General features: G+C 39.5%; 1 protein-coding gene and 1 non-coding gene across 5 annotated transcripts in view; both read right to left on the reverse strand.

The window, feature by feature from the left end:
• Window positions 1-16339, reverse strand: part of ADRA1A (adrenoceptor alpha 1A) — a 111068-nt gene that overhangs the window by 20837 nt on the left and 73892 nt on the right. The gene's annotated exons all lie outside the window — the stretch shown is intronic.
• On the reverse strand, window positions 15362-15468 carry LOC135271491 (U6 spliceosomal RNA). The gene has a single exon (XR_010339655.1). It is a non-coding gene; the product is annotated as a U6 spliceosomal RNA (small nuclear RNA).

A 16339-nucleotide genomic window follows, 5' to 3' on the forward strand; every position in this document is an offset into this window, starting at 1 on the left:
TTTTAAATATTTCTTTTTTTTTTTTTGAGACGGAGTCTTGCTGTGTCACCCAGGCTGGAGTGCAGTGGTATGATCTTGGCTCACTGCAACCTCTGCACCTCCCACGTTCAAGTGATTCTCCTGCCTCAGCCTCCCGAGTAGTTGGAACTACAGGTGCACACCACCACGCCTGGCTATTTTTTGTATTTTTAGTAGAGATATGGGGTTTCACCATATTTGTCAGGCTGGTCTTGAACTCCCGACTTTGTGATCTGCCCACCTTGGCCTCCCAAAGTGCTGGGATTACAGGGGTGGGCCACCGAGCTCGGCTGACATTTTTCGATTATCTGCCTTAGACGGTGGCCAGGGCTCTCTAAGAAGGTGTCCAGATAAAGCATGGACTGTAACCTTAGGTTTTCAATCTCAGGTTCACAGACAGACTTCCCATAACTGACATTAAATGTGTACAGCCAGAGATACGTTCTCCTGGGAAAAGCCCTTAGCTTCTATTAGCTTTTCACAGTGATCTCTGGTGATAGTAAAGGTGGTCCATCCTGGATCCCAGGTGGAGAGGACAAGCTGTACCCTAGCTGGGGAACCTCACTTAGCCTGTATGTCCTAGTGATAGAATCAAGCTTACCAACAGAGCAAGCAGATGTGACTTCACTGTGCCAGTCTTTTCTTCCCCTGTTTAACTGGGACTTGAAATTGTGCGGTTCTCCACTCATGTATCTGAGTAAAGTCATGGGCATGCTCACTTGAGAGTGTTGGCACTGGAGTCTTTTCTGAACTTTCTGGCAGAAAGTTTGAGTGGTAGGCAAAGTGAGGAAGGCTGCACCAAGCACGAAGGGAATTAGCTCTCCTCCTGCATGGAGCACAGTATGGGAGCACGGCATGGGAGGGTGCAGTGAGTAAGGGGAACAGGGCACACTGCGCTGGGTACACAGCCCCAAAGGAGACAGGCTCAGGGCATCCTGGGGGCCTGCCCAATGTGGGATGGAAGCGCTGTCCACTTTTCCAGGGACTGGGCTATGTTCGTCTATGGTTACTGTCAAAAACCATGGCTCCTTCCAATCCAGGGAAGGAAAGAGGTCAGCTGGGGAGATGTCCTCTCATCCCTCAAACTTCTGCAACTGGCAGCTAAAGCACTCTTGATGAGATCTGCCTGGCTGGCCAAGCAGAGCTCTGTGGAATCAAGAATTTCATCCTGGATGAGTCTGAGTTGCTCAGATTACAACTTGTCAAATGGTTTGTCTCACCAGTTAACAAAGCCCAGGCAGCATTTATCCTTTCAGGAAAAAGGAGCAGGTCCACTCGAATGCATGATTTGGACCCCAATGCCCATAGGAACTCTGGAAAGAGTAACAGGGGACCCCTTATGCTAGACCGAGAGAGAGCGTTTCTCCCTAGAAGACCTCCTTGTATCAAATAAATACTTTGATTTGAAACACTCTCAAAACATAGCAAGGTTCCCTACCCCATCCCCTTAATTTAAAAGATTATTTGTTCAGAAAAAAGCTAGCGATAAGCAAGTCATCATGTGCTTTTATGGGCTGCTTCCTTAAAAGCAGATCTCCTTGCATGAGCCAGTGTATTTTCCAAGCCTTGCCACTTTTACTAAGGTCATTGTTTCACGAATCTGTCACTTAAAATGTATATTTTTTTTATTGTCTTGGCACAAAAGCTCTCCCTGAGACCACCAGTGTAAAGAAGAGTAATCTTCAAACTCGCACCTGCTGAGTGGCTTATTTATTTCATGGTACATATCACAGTTTGTACGTTTTCTTATTTACTTGTTTTCTTTGATCGTCTCCTCCTCCAGAGCACAGGTGCTATGCTCTCCAATGGCAGGAGACCCAGTTATCTCTCTCACTGCAGTGCGAGGTCAGGGCAGGAACCCAATTAATGGTTTCTGCCAGAAGTATGTGTATCTACTTCCTTCCCTGACCTTTTTTGCCTCTTACATTCCAACTAGTCACTAAACCCCACAGTTGTCTTTCCTTGAAACGCCTTCCAAATTTGCCTCGTCCACCACCTCCATCCCAAGTACCCCTGAATGGTGAACTCGTTGTTTAAAGCTGGGTGAGTCATTTTTCCTTCTTGTGCCTCAGTTACCTCATCTGTAAACTTAAAGACTTAGAACAGTAATGGATACTACCCCTTCCTGTCTGTAAGAGTAGCTGCTTCTAGGCAAATGGAAGCAGTCAAAAGGGGAAAACAGGCCCATGGCAAGCAGGATGATGAAGGAACATGGTGGAGAGATGGCTAGAAGGGAAGGCGGCAAGCTTTGGAAGGAAGATGGGAAACTGAGGTTTGGGGGAGGGCTTTGAGAAGACACCCTGATACCTATCCTACGGGTGTACTCTGAGATCACAGAAAGGAGGGGTGGGAGGAGAATCCAAAGGCTGCTGTCATGGAGTGCACCTGTGTAGGGACCGAGGCAACTCTCTGATTGCACCAAGCAGGAATGGAATTAGCTCTGTTCCTGCATGGAGCACAGACAGTTTTGGCTGCTGGTGGCTTCAGAACTCATGTGCTCTTTAACAATACACTGGTTGCACACCTCCACATCTGGGGCCTGGGAGGCTAAGGCTGTGTTCATCTCGTCCTCTTCAAGGAGATGGAATGGAAAGGGTAGAAACCATGAGGGGAAAATTCCCAGAAATAACTAAAGGGAGGGGAGGCGTATCAAGGGGCTCAGTATTGTAGCTAAGGAAACCTCATAATGGGGTATCTGCAAGACTTGGGTTGTGCTTTTTTTTTTGAGACAGAGTTTCACTCTGTCACCCAGGCCAGAGTGCAGTGACATGATCTTGGCTCACTGCAACCTCTGCATCCTGGGTTCAAGAGATTTTCCTGCCTCAGCCTCCCAAGTAGCTGGGACTACAGGCATGTGCCACCATGCCTAGCTAATTTTTATAATTTTAATACAGATGGGATTTCACCATGTTGGCCAGGATGGTCTTGATCTCTTGACCTTGTGATCTGCCTGCCTCAGCCTCCCAAAGTGCTGTGATTACAGGTGTGAGCCACCGTGCCCAGCTCATTATCTTTTTGTTGCTGATAAGATCAAGTTCAAGCTCCTCACTCTGTCATTCAAGGCCCTTCATTATTTGGTTCCACCAGCCCTACACAACCTTCTCCTCTATTCCTCATTCACTTAACACGCAATTTACTTAGCACCTGCTCAGGCCAGGCAGTGCCATAGATATGGTCAGGAACATGCGAAGGTGTTTACCTTCTACGAGTATCTTCAGCAAATGCCTGTTGACTTGAATCATGAGTTTCCAACACCAAGGCTTTCTTCCTGCCAGGTGGACTTTCCACTCTAACTTCGTTAGTCTGCTGAGGTGACTGTGACCTCAGCCCCTGTGGTTGTGGTTCTCTGCTGCATTCTTCTGCTCTTTGCCAGTGATCTGTCCCTCTCCCCTCTGTCTACTCAAACTTGAATCTGTCCAGTTCTTTCTGTCTTCAAGGCTGTGTTCAAAATCCCACTCATGCACGAGCCCTTCTTTGTTATAATATAACTTCCTTTCTTGCCGTTTCCCCTATGGATTTAGCACCAGTTACTTTTCTGCATAGCAGGGAAAACCCCCAGGGCCACAGACCACTACCAGTCTGTGGCCTGTTAGAAACCAGGCCACACAGCAGGAGGTGAGTGGTGGGCAGGCGAAGCTTCATCAATATTTACAACTTACAGCCGCTCCCCATCGCTCACATTACCGTCTAAGCTCTGTCTCCTGTCAGATCAGCAGTGGCATCAGATGCTAATAGGAACACCAACCTTATGGTGAACTGTGCATGCGAGGAATCCAGGTTGTGCACTCCTTATGAACATCTAATGCCTGATCATCTGTTACTGTCTCCCATCACCCCCAGATGGGACTGCCTAGGTTCAGGAAAACAAGCTCAGGGTTCCCACTGATTCTACATTATGGTGAGTTGTATAATTATTTCATTATATATTACAATGTAATAAAAATAGAAATAAAGTGCACAGTAAATGTAATGCTCTTGAATAATCCTGAAACCATCCTCCCATCTCCAGGACCATGAAAAAATTGTATCATGAAACCAGTCCCTGGTGCCAAAAAGATTGGGGACCACTGCTCTATAGCACTTATCACCACTTTCTGTGCTTTACTTATTTCTATTTTTGGTTCCTTTTCTTGACTATAAACTCCCTTGAAGGAAGAGCTTGTTGTCTTTTTAATTTACTGCTGTATCCTCAAAACCCATAATGGTGTACAGCATTTAGTAGGCTCTCAACAATATTGCTGAATGAATGACACAGTCAATCCTCATGGTTTTAGTCTCCTTAAAGACACACCCTCCTTTTATCCTTCATTCGTATCTCTCTAAGTGATGAACATGATTCTCAATGAATGTTTATTGAGTCAATGGATGACATTTGTTGATGGAATAAAACAACATTTTGAATACAACTCCTGCTTCAATTGCTGACAACTGGACACAGATTCTTAAATTCAGAAACAGAGCCTGTTTTAACTTACATTCCAAGGAGATCTTTCGGATCTTTAAGACACGCACATTTACATGAAAACAAGACCATTCTCCAAATAATTGTATACAGCTAAGTTGCAGGCGCTTCATAAAATGATTACTTCCAGTACTTATAAAAACATTTTATAGGGTCCCGGAGGAAGGATTGAAGCCTGTAATTCAGATGTGATAGTCATAATTTCCTCTCATATTTGTGGGATTCGAGTCCAAAGTCAAACACCACACATCTGAAGCACTGACACAACCAAAACTGATCTCTCAAGGAGGAAGTGTGAGACTTTTTCAGGACTCTGTCCCGTTATATTCAGCTTAAAGGCTAAGGCAGGTTGAGGTCCTCATCCTTGCCAGCAAGGACACAAGTGAGTTGGTTCATGCTTGAGTAGTCACAGGTGAACAGGGGAGCAGGAAAATGGGTTTTTGGTTCTGGACTGCTGCAAAGATGCTTAAATCTGAGTGCTCTGGACAGTTCCCTACTTGGAAAGCACATACCAGGTCCTCTTCCAGGCCACTGGCTCACCCAGAGGTATGGCCCTTGTATCTTCCAGCAGCATCTTCTAGCTCTGTGCAAAGTAGAAATATGAATAACCCCTTGGTCTTCACTCCCAGCTCCTGCACAGCTCCCTCCCCTGCTTGGGTTAAGCTAGGGATGAAGATTAGCTGTAGGTCTTTGCTCTTTCTCCCACGCCACTTGGGTGAACAGTCTTAGGCTCCATCTGGACTAGAACACCTGACCAGGGCCTGACCTCCATCAATCATGGGACCTGTATTCAAATGGAATAATACATATATATAGGAATTATAACAGCTCATTTAAAACATACAGAATGTCTTTTTTGAAGCTATAATATGGCTTCTAAGTATAGCTGGGCAGACCAATTTTAAAATGCAGAAAGGGATTGGGGCAATTTCTTCTTTAATTTTAAAAGGTAATAGAGTATGGTACTGTTTTGATTATAGACATTTTTGAAAATAGGAATTGGTCATGCCTCCCTCCTTTATAATAAATGCCACATTTAGAAAGCTCAGCTTTGCTTGCAAGAGATATCCTCGTTCTTTTCAAACTTAACGAAGCCTTCTGCATTATCAACTGAGAACTGGCTGGTACTTTCAGGGGGAAGACCAAGGTCAGGGCAGCTCATTCATTTCATGCCTTCAGTTTCTTTCTTTTCCCTGATGACTCCTAAATCTTTAAGCCTAGACCATCTCTGCCTCCTCAGCTCCAGTCCTGCATACACAGGACGATTAGCAGACACAACAAATACCAGACATCCCTCCTGATGTTCCCAAACCATCTCATCCTTAACATCATCGAACTGAACTCACCATCTCCCACAAAACAGACTCTTGCTCCTCTGCTTCACTTTTGGCAGCCTTCCTCTCAGTTGTCCAAGCCAAAAACCCACTGTCATCCTCAACCCTGCACTCTCCAACTTTTTCTACAACATCCAATCACCCAGCCCTGACTATGAAAGCTCTGCATGCCTGCATGCCTGGGTCACCTTACCTTTTCCTAGGTGACCTTTATGGAATGCAATTCTAATTCAGTGATGTTTCCACCTAAAGGCCTCAAACACTCTCCAGTACTCTTAGATGAAGCTCGGTGTCTGTAGCATGGCCCATTGAGCCATATGATCTGCTCTTGCCTTCCTCTCCTGGCCTGCCTTTCATTCCCTTTCCTATCCCCTGTTCTGGCCACTTTGACCTCTTTTTTAATTTTTAATTCCTTTTTGAGACAGAGTCTCACTCTCTCACCCAGACTGGAGTGCTGTGGTACAGTCTCGGCTCACTGCAACCTCTGCCTCCCTGGCTCAAGCAATTCACCTTCCTCAGCCTCCCAGGTAGCTGGAATTAACAGGTGCATGCTACTACCACCTGGCTAATTTTTGTATTTTTAGTAGAGATGAGGTTTCGCCATGTTGGCCAGGCTGGTCTTGAACTCCTGACCTCAAATGATCCACCCACCTCAGCCTCCCAAAGTGCTGGGATTACATACCCTGATCTATTAATCTATGGAATACTTCTCTGCACCAGGCCCTGCACTTCTGCTCTTCTCCTTGCATGGAGTGTCCTCTCCACCTCTGTCCCCTCCATTCACTCTTTACTTTTTTTTTTTTTTATGAGACAGTTTCACTCTGTCGCCTAGGCTGTGGTGCAATGGTGCGATCTTGACTTATTGCAACCTCTGCCTCGTGGGTTCAAGTGATTCTCCTGCCTCAGCCTCCCAAATAGCTGGGATTACAGGCACGCACCACTACACCTGGCTGATTTTGTATTTTTAGTAGAGATGGGGTTTCTCCATGTTGGTCAGGGTGGTCTTGAACTCCTGACTTAAGGTGATCCACCCTCCTTGGCCTCCCAAAATGCTGGGATTACAGGCATGAGCCACCACACCCGGCCTCACCCTTTACATCTTAGCTTATATCCCCTTTCATCAGGGGAATGATTTTTGCTCCCCTCCACCCATCCACCATACCTCAGACTCCATACTGGGTGTGTGTGGGTCTCTCATTAAATACTATCAAAGCATCCTAAACTTTTTCTTCATAGCTCAAGAAATTGTTCTTATATATTATGTGAGGGATGATTTGTTCAGCATGTCTCCCTATATAAATTTCATAAAGATAAGATTTGTGCCTGGTACATTGTAGGTGTTAAATAAATATTTGTTCATGAATAAAACATTTATAGAGCACTCATTATGTGCCAGACATCATGCAAAATATTACAAAAACATTATCCCATTTAATTCTCCCAAGAACACGATGTGACTATATTATCAAACTCATCTTACAGAATGAGGAAACTGAGGCTTAAGGAGTTTAATTTGCAACTAAGGAAAGTGGCTGAGCTCAGATTCAAATCCAGCCTTGATTCCCAAACTCATGTTTTAAATTTCTAGATGATGCTATCTGCGAGTCTGTCACTGCTTTGCTGGCTTTATAGTGAAAGTAGTGCATAGTGTCATAGTACTTGAAGTTCAAAACAAAGACAATCATCAGAATATCCAAAAAAATTAATCACACATTCCATGTCCTATTTTTCAGAAAGCAAACACATGTATAATTCAAATCATTAACAGGAAAGTTAAATTCTTGAATGTTAATAATTAGGTTTGTTCAGAATAGACATGTTTGGACATGAAAAAAAAACCACGCATACTATATTCTGTCCAAAAAGCCTTTGATAAAATGCAACTAGTAAAGTATGCCTAAAAAATAATCAGGTAAGATTGGTCAGAAAGTGCGATTTGTTATTTATAACAAAATCTGAGTGAAAGTATAGGACTAAAAGGAGAATTGCCATCTGTAGTTTTTAGATATGGAGAGAAGGGAAAAGTGAAGGAGTGATAACAGAACTAGTTACCATCTCGTGTGCTGCATAAAAATATCAATGCCTGACACAGACTTCTTAGTTCTTAGTTCTTGTTCCCCAGGGAGGAAATCCTGATAGCTCATTTAGTGGTTGAGGGATGGGGGGCAAGTTTGTTCCCTTTTCTATGCCTCAGTTTCCTGGCACATGTAAGTGCAGTTTCTGGCTGTAAGCATTTGCTCATTTGCTATCCCAGCGCTATGATCAGTTTCCTTCTTCCGCATGTAGCAGCTCTGCATCTACTTTCAGGGTATCTGCTCAGTCATTAGTGCTTATCTTGACTATTTTTTTTTTAACATTTGGGAATAATTTCCAAGGTCAGAAACTGGACATTGAGTACATCTTCCTGCAGAGATGCCCCTGGATCTGTGGTTCTGGCTTACACAATGGTTACCCAGACGTCACACCTGTCAGCTGCTCTGAGAATCCCTGAGTATTTCAAGATAGTTTCTCTTATTCAGAGTGTTTGGGAAAAAGACACAGAGTGAAATGTGTTCACATTTCTTGCATAGTCTGTTGTCTAATACTACCTAACTATGGCTACAGAAAGGTAAGGTATAATTTTATTTATTGGAGATTTTTTTTTAAAGACTAAGTTGAGTCTAACTGGGGAAATAATAGGTGTGTTTCTGCAAGTTGTGCTAAGTCCACTCTAGAGCTAAGGCCACATGTTTATTACATTGGATTTCTTGCTGGAGTTTTTTCCTCATGGATACCTGGGCTTTCTATCACATCTGGCACTTTGTTTCTTCTTTTTGTCACCTATAGAAAAAAAAGTCTCTTAGAAGTTGGTTAGACATAATTTTTGAAAAACAGTTTGAAAAGTTTTTAAGTTTCATGATCTCATAACCCGTGTGGAGAGTTCTTCCGCGCACCATGAGGGTGATGATGGTGGCACTAGCACTAGCAATAGTAACTATAACAGTAGATGTAACTTATTGGTATTTTCAAGCGTCCAGCAATGTGCCAAGTAGTTTCATGCAGTACCTCATCACCTCATCTCAACCCTGTAAAGTATGCATTGTTTATCCCCATTTTACAAATGAGGACAATGAGACTTGGAGAGTATAATAACTTGCCAAAAAACAATCAGCCAGTAAGAGTAAAGCTGAGTTCAAACCCATGCTTGCCTGGCTCCAGATCCTGCCCTGTACCCCTTGAACTTGCTAAGAATCTGTACAACCCACTGCCTGGTTTCTCTGCTACTGTGCAGCGCTGTGTGCTTATTGCTAAATTTTCACTGGCAAAATCAGATTCTGATTTAGACAACAAAAGCAAAGCAGTTTAAATCAATTATTAAGAAATTAGTTTTTTTTTTCATGGTTAAAAAGATTTTTTTAAAAAAATTTTGCTTTAAGTTCTGGGGCACATGTGCTGAATGTGCAGGTTTGTTTCCTAGGTATACATGTGCCCTGGTGGCCTGCCACACCCACCAACCCGTCATCCAGGTTCCAAGCCCCACATGCATTAGGCATCTGTCCCAATGCCCCCTCCCCTTCTTCCCCACCCCCCAACAGGCCCCTGGGTGTGATAGTCCCCCAAATTGTTTTTAAAAAGGGTAACATTCATATGGAACCACAGAAGAACCCAAATGACCAAAGCAATCCTGAGCAAAAGAACAAAGCTAGAGGCACCATGCTACATGGCTTCAAAATATATTGTGAAGCTATAGTAACCAAGGCAGCATGGTACTGACATAAAAACAGACACATAGACCGATGGAATAGAGAATCCAGAAATTAATCCATGTATTTGCAGCTGTTTTTCAACAAAGGTGCCAAAAACATACAATGGGGAAAGAATAGTCATTTTGATAAATGGTGCTGGGAAAATTGGATATCCATATGCAGAATAAAACTAAACTCCTATCTCTCACCTTATACAAAAATTCACCAAAGTGGTTTAAAAACTTAAATGTAAGACTCAAAACTATAAATATACTAGAAGAAAATGTGAGGGAAATGCTTCAGGACACTGAACTGGAAAAAAATAAGACCTCAAAAACACAGGCTACAAAAGCAAAAATAGACAAATGGGATTATATCAAACGAAAAACCTACACAGCAAAGGAAACAAGCTATGCATCTGACAAGGGATTAATACCCAGAATATAAAAGGAACTAAACTGCTAAACAGTGAAAAATGTGATAATCCAACTAAAAAGTGCAAATAATGTGAACAGACATTTCTCAAGACATACAAATGGCTAACAAATACATAAAAATATCACAAATCATCAGATATATGCAAATCCAAACCATATTAAAAATGTCTATTATCAAAAAGACAAAACATAACACATGCTGGTGAGGATGTGAAGAAAAGGGAACTATTATACACTGTTGGTGGGAATGTAAACTAGTATAGCCATTATAAAGAACAATATGAAGGTTCCTCAAAAAACCAAATACAAGTAGAACTACCATGATCCAGCAATCCCACTACTGGGTCTATAGCCAAAGGAAAGGAAATCAGTATTCTGATTCCTGTGTTTTTTGCACTCCTGTGTTTATTGCAGTGCTATTCACTATAACCAAGATACAAATCAACCTAAGTATCCATCAACAGATGAATGTATAACAGAAATGTGGTATATATACACAATAGGATACTACTCAGCCTTATAATAGAATGAAATTCTGTCATTTGTGGCAAAATGGTTGAGCCTGGACGACATTGTGTTAGGTAAAATAAGCCAGAAACAGAAAGACAAATACCATGTGTTCTCACTCATATGTAGAAGCTAGAAAAGTTGATCTTATAGAAGCGGAGATTAGAATAGTGGTTACTGAAGGCTGGGAAGAATCGTAAGGAGGGGGACAGGGAGAGATTGGGTAAAAGATACAAAATTACAGATAGGAGGAATAAGTTCTAGTGTTCTATAGCACTGTAAGACGACTATAGTTAAAAAAGTTATGATATATTTTTGGATAGCTACAAGAGAAGATTTTGAATGTTCCCAACACAAAGGAATGATCTTATACATGTTTTAAGTGATGAACATCTTGTTAATCACTATAATTTGACAACTATACACTGTATATATCAAAACATCATGATGTACACCATAAATATAATATGTATGATTATTTTGTGTCAATTAAAGAAATAAAAATAAATTGTTAGAAACATCCTAACATAGATATTTATAGTGGGTTTCTTTTTGGAATGTTTGATCTATATTTAGGCACCAAAACAGTTTGAAGAAAGTCATAGCAACTATGTTTAAAAATTATGTTTTTTTTTTTTTTGCATTTTAGGTTTTGGGGTACATGTGAAAATCATGCAAGGTTGTTGCATAGGTGCATACGTGGCAGTGTGATTTGCTGCCTTCCTCCCCTTCTCCTATATCTGGCATTTCTCCCCATGCTATCCCTCCCCAGCTCCCCACTCCCCCCCAACAGACCCCAGTGTATAGTGCTCCCCTCCCTGTGTCCATGTGTTCTCATTGTTCAACACCCACCTATGAGTGAGAACATGTGGTGTTTGATTTAAAAATTATGTTTTTTAAGATACAAAATTAATATACACCAAATTTGTACAATCTGTGATATTCACAATCAGTATGCCCCCCATGCACATGTAGGTGCATGTGCACACACACACACACTCACAGTACAAAAATCAACCATGATGCTACAGTCTAGAAATAAGAACAAATTTTAAACTATGATTTTATTTAGAGCACATGCTTTTGTGACCACCCTTTTTTCATGTAATATATCATGAACATTTTTCTATTTTATTTTCATTACAGAACACATTTTTTCATGGCATCTTAGTATTTCATCGCAGGAATATAACAAAATTTATTTATCTACTTCTGTAAATTTGAATATTTTGGTTATTTCCAGTTTTCTCTATTATAAAGAACTATAAAATAAATATTTGTGTGGATAGATTTGGAGTATTTTCTTAAGTTACATTTCTAGAAAAAGAATTCTGGGTCATATAATATAAATTTTATATGGTTTTTTTATCCATATTGCCAAATTTGTATCTGGAGAGGATATACCTATTTTTCCTTATCCAGCAATGAAAAGTAATGACAGTATGATGATGATGATGGCAGCAAATTATGAGTGCCCACTGGGTGCTCAATTCCTAGAGTTTCACATGCAGCAGCTGATCTAATTTTCCCATCTGTTCAGTGAGGTTGGGTGCCACCAAGTCTGTTTTATACAGCCATGTTTTATCTGCATAAGCGCTAAGAAAGACATGCGTGCCGAAGACTATAAAGGTCTGCCTGACCTGGCCTCTGCTAATTGGCAAGAAAACATTTAACAGCCATGCTAAAACTCTTTTTACTTCTTAAACTGCCCAGATTTTCCTAACTGAAAGCTTTTGTATTCATTCATGTTCCTTCTTTTAGAGATGCTCTTCCCTTGGGTGTGCAGGTTTCTCTTTTATGTCTCAGCCCAGAGGCTGTTAAGTGAGGTTGGGTGCCACAAAGATGCATGTTCTAAACATGCAATCTAAAGGATACTTCTGTCCTTACTTCCCAATACCCCTAACAGCAGCCTCCCTATCACATCAGCCCACTCTATTTCTTTAATGGCTCTTGCCCTTTTCTGAAACATATAAAAATTTTCTGTTTCACCCATGAAATGTAATTTCCTGAAGGAAAAGGAGCCCTAGAATAGGGCCTGGTAAACAGTAGGAACACAATACATGCTTGCAGGCTGATGAATAAATGCCCATATGAAACGACAGCTAAAAAGCAGCCATCAGGATTGGAACCCAGGTCTGCTTTTGAAACTTGCTTTAATCATCGTAATATACAGAAGATGTTTCCTCTCCCATCCTCAGCAGCAGTATGTATTTATTTGCTCTTTGCCAATTTGATAGGTAAAATATGATATCTTTTTATATTTTATTAATTATTTGTATTTCTGCTTTTATTAATTACCTCTGCCCATTTTTTCCATTGGTCAGTCATCTTTTCTCATTATTTGTATTTCTCAATATTTGTATTAGACCACTAAATATATCCTTGCCAGGTAAGATAACAGGTAGAAAAGAAGAATACATGATTAATTTCATAGATGTAGAAAGACATTAAGTAGAATTAATTACCAATCCTAGATAAAATCCTTTTAATGCATGTAGGCTGGAAGGATGCTCTCTTACTAGCACAAAGAAGACCTGTAAGTTCCATCACAATATTTCATAAAGAAATACTAAAAACATAGACATTTAGATCAGTACTTTGTCACTCACCCTTTGACTCAGCTTCTTTATGTAGTAAATGTTTACTTTGTAAGCATCAAATTAATTAATTAATGTAGAGAGGAATATATACATCAATGTCTGGCACATAGTAAGGTCATATACATTGGTGATTATTATTATTACCACTATCTAACATATGCAATTAAAATAATGAGTTTGTAACCATTCATTAACTCTTGCTTATATTTTTAGTACATCCATGCTTACCCTTTCATGAGTAAAATTAAAACATGTTCAAATATGTGAATTATAAAAATTAAATGGATTAAAGCTCTGTATTTAAGAGCTTAAGTTAAGAAAAATGTTGAATATATACTGTTTGTAAAAGACACAAAAGATGGTTACAAAAATAATACAGTTTGGAAATATATACTAAGTCTAGTTAAAAAAAAAAACTGAGACAGCAATATTAGTATTAAACAAAGCAGACTCCATGACACAAGGCATTTCATGGAATAGACAGAATTATTTTAGGTTTATAAAAGTCATGCTTACCAATAGAGCTATATTTAGTAAATTGTATGTACCGAGAGATAGCAAATATGTAGGTATATGTATGTATGTTTTAAAAATGCTTAAGAACTGATATAATTTTACTTGAAGTAGATGACTAAAATACAACAAAATTTGTATCAAGTTTTCAGTTTAAGAGTAAATCAAAACTGCAATGACAGATGACTTAGAAAATACTGAAAATGAGAGCTTCATGAAAGAAACCAAAGTTATTCTCCTCTGTGAACGCTTAGATGAGTTATATTTAAACAAGAAAGACGCAAATAGCTTAATTTGGACATTAGGGTAAATAAATTGGAAAAGAACTACAAATTAAAATAAAGGAAGCAAAAATTAATGAATTAAAAACTGGAAAATCATTAGGGTTAATTAATACATTTAAACTGGACATGTCTCTGACAAGCCTAACCAGAAAATAAGAAGAAAAGCATAATTGTCCATCAGTAATGAGAAATAATACATTTTCAGATGCTTAAAGAAGTGAAAACAATTTCAAGTAAAAAACCATATGCAGATAATATGAAGAATTTTGATAAATTTGAAGATATTTGTCAAATTTTATTCAAAGAGACGTAATACCTGAAAACTATGATTATAGAAGACAAAAAAATTGACAAAATTTATCCTTTGAAATTGTTGGATCCAAATAGTTTATATTCATGCTATATAAGTATTTTCAGAGTCTTTAAGTCTGTAAAAAACTTCCTAATTCACTTTCAAAGCTAGCATAATCCTGATCCCAAAACTGAGAAGCAGAGTCAAATCAAAAGAAAACAAAAATAGGAACAACCCACAGTCACCACAAAACACACAATTCCACAGATTTATATCATTTGGAAATGAAGTTGAAATATAATAAAAGTTGTCATTGTATCTGCCAATCTATTAAGTAAAAACAAACCATAACTAAGTAGGACAGGAACTGGCAAACTTTTGGGGTTTTATTATTTTATTATTTTTTATTTTATTTTTTAAAAATTTATTTATTTTACTTTAGGTGCACACTATATCTGGCATTTCTCCCCATGTTATCCCTCCCCTCCCTCCCCACCCCTTGATGTCTCTCCCCTACCACCCCAACTGCCCCCAGTGTGTGATGCTCCTCTCCTTGAGTCCACGTGTTCTCGTTGTTCAACACCCACCTATGAGTGAGAACATATGGTGTTTGCCTTTCTATTCTTGTGTCACTTTGCTGAGCATGATAGTTTTCAGATTCATCCAAGTCCCTACAAAGGACACGAACTCATCATTTTTTTAAGGCTGTGTGGTATTCCGTGGTATATATGTACCACATTTCCTTTGTCCAGTCTATCATTGATGGGCATGTGGGTTGGTTCCAGGTCTTTGCTATTGTACACAGGGCTGCAGTGAACATACTTGTGCATGTGTCTTTATAGCAGAACGATTTATAGTTCTTTGGGTATATACCCAGTAGTGGGATTGCTGGGTCAAATGGAATTTCTATTTCTAGATCCTTGAGAAATCGCCACAATGTATTCCACAATGGTTGAACTAATGTACACTCCCACCAACTGTGTAAGAGTGTTCCTATTTCTCCACATCCTCTCCAGCATCTGTTGTCTCCAGATTGTTTAATGATCGCCATTCTAACTGGCTTGAGATGATACCTCAGTGTGGTTTTGATTTGCATTTTTCTAATGACCAGTGATGATGAGCATTTTTTCATATGTTTGTTGGCCTCATATATGTCCTCTTTTGAAAAGTGTCTGTTCATATCCTTCACGAAAATATGGAACGCTTCATGAAGTTGTGTGTCATCCTTGTGCAGGGGCCATGCTAATCTTCTCTGTATCGTTCCAATTTTAGTATATGTGCTGCCGAAGCAAGCACGGGTTTTATTATTAAAAACATCAGGGAATAATGGAATAATTAGCAGGAAGGGGACACTTTCATTTTAAAGATTAAAGTTGTAACCTGAGGTGGCTCTTTTTGTACACAGCGATACATCATTAGATTCTGTATCATCTTCATGCAACTTTATCTGTCTCTTCATTGTCGTCAGAATAAATTAAGAGAAAAAGTGAAATTTAGGAGAAAAGAAGCTTGCTATCTCTGATCCTGGTAATAGATAGTCTGTGTGGTTCTTCTGGCCTCAGAATTGTGGTTCATGAATTTTGCATGAATTTTGGGGTACAGGGCTAGATAGTAAATATTTTAGGCTAGCAGTGTGGTCTCTGTTTCTATTATTCAGCTCTGTCACTCCAGCTTGAATGCAGCCATAGTTGTTAGGTAAATGAATGTGTGTGGCTATGCTTTAACAAAACTTTGTGAACACTAAAATTTGAATTTCATGTAATTTTCCTGTGTCACAAAATAGATTCTTTTATTTTTTAAAATCTTTTAAAAATGTAAAAATTGTATTTAATTCATGTGGCCATACCAAAAAAAAGAATACAGGTTGGATTTGACCTATGAGCTCTAGTTAGCTAACATTTAAGGGTGGATTTATCCTTCACTTTAAAGGGAATTGAGAACAAAAGTGTTTCTTCTGTTCTTTGATTATTAAGAATATTATTATGAACAAGAAACAGATGTCTAAAATTATAATCAATGAACAGTGTTCTAGAAGATTCAGTCAATATAATGAGAGAAGAAAAGAAAGGAGATATAAATGATGGAAAAGGCACCTTATTAAGATTTGTATCCTGTGTACTATAATAATTTGTTACCTGGAAAATAAATGGTGTATTCTTAAAAAAAT

This window comes from Aotus nancymaae, unplaced genomic scaffold (assembly GCF_030222135.1).
Source record: "Aotus nancymaae isolate 86718 unplaced genomic scaffold, 86718_ANA_hifiasm-v0.15.2.pri h1tg000079l, whole genome shotgun sequence".
NCBI classification, from domain to species: Eukaryota; Metazoa; Chordata; class Mammalia; order Primates; family Aotidae; genus Aotus; species Aotus nancymaae.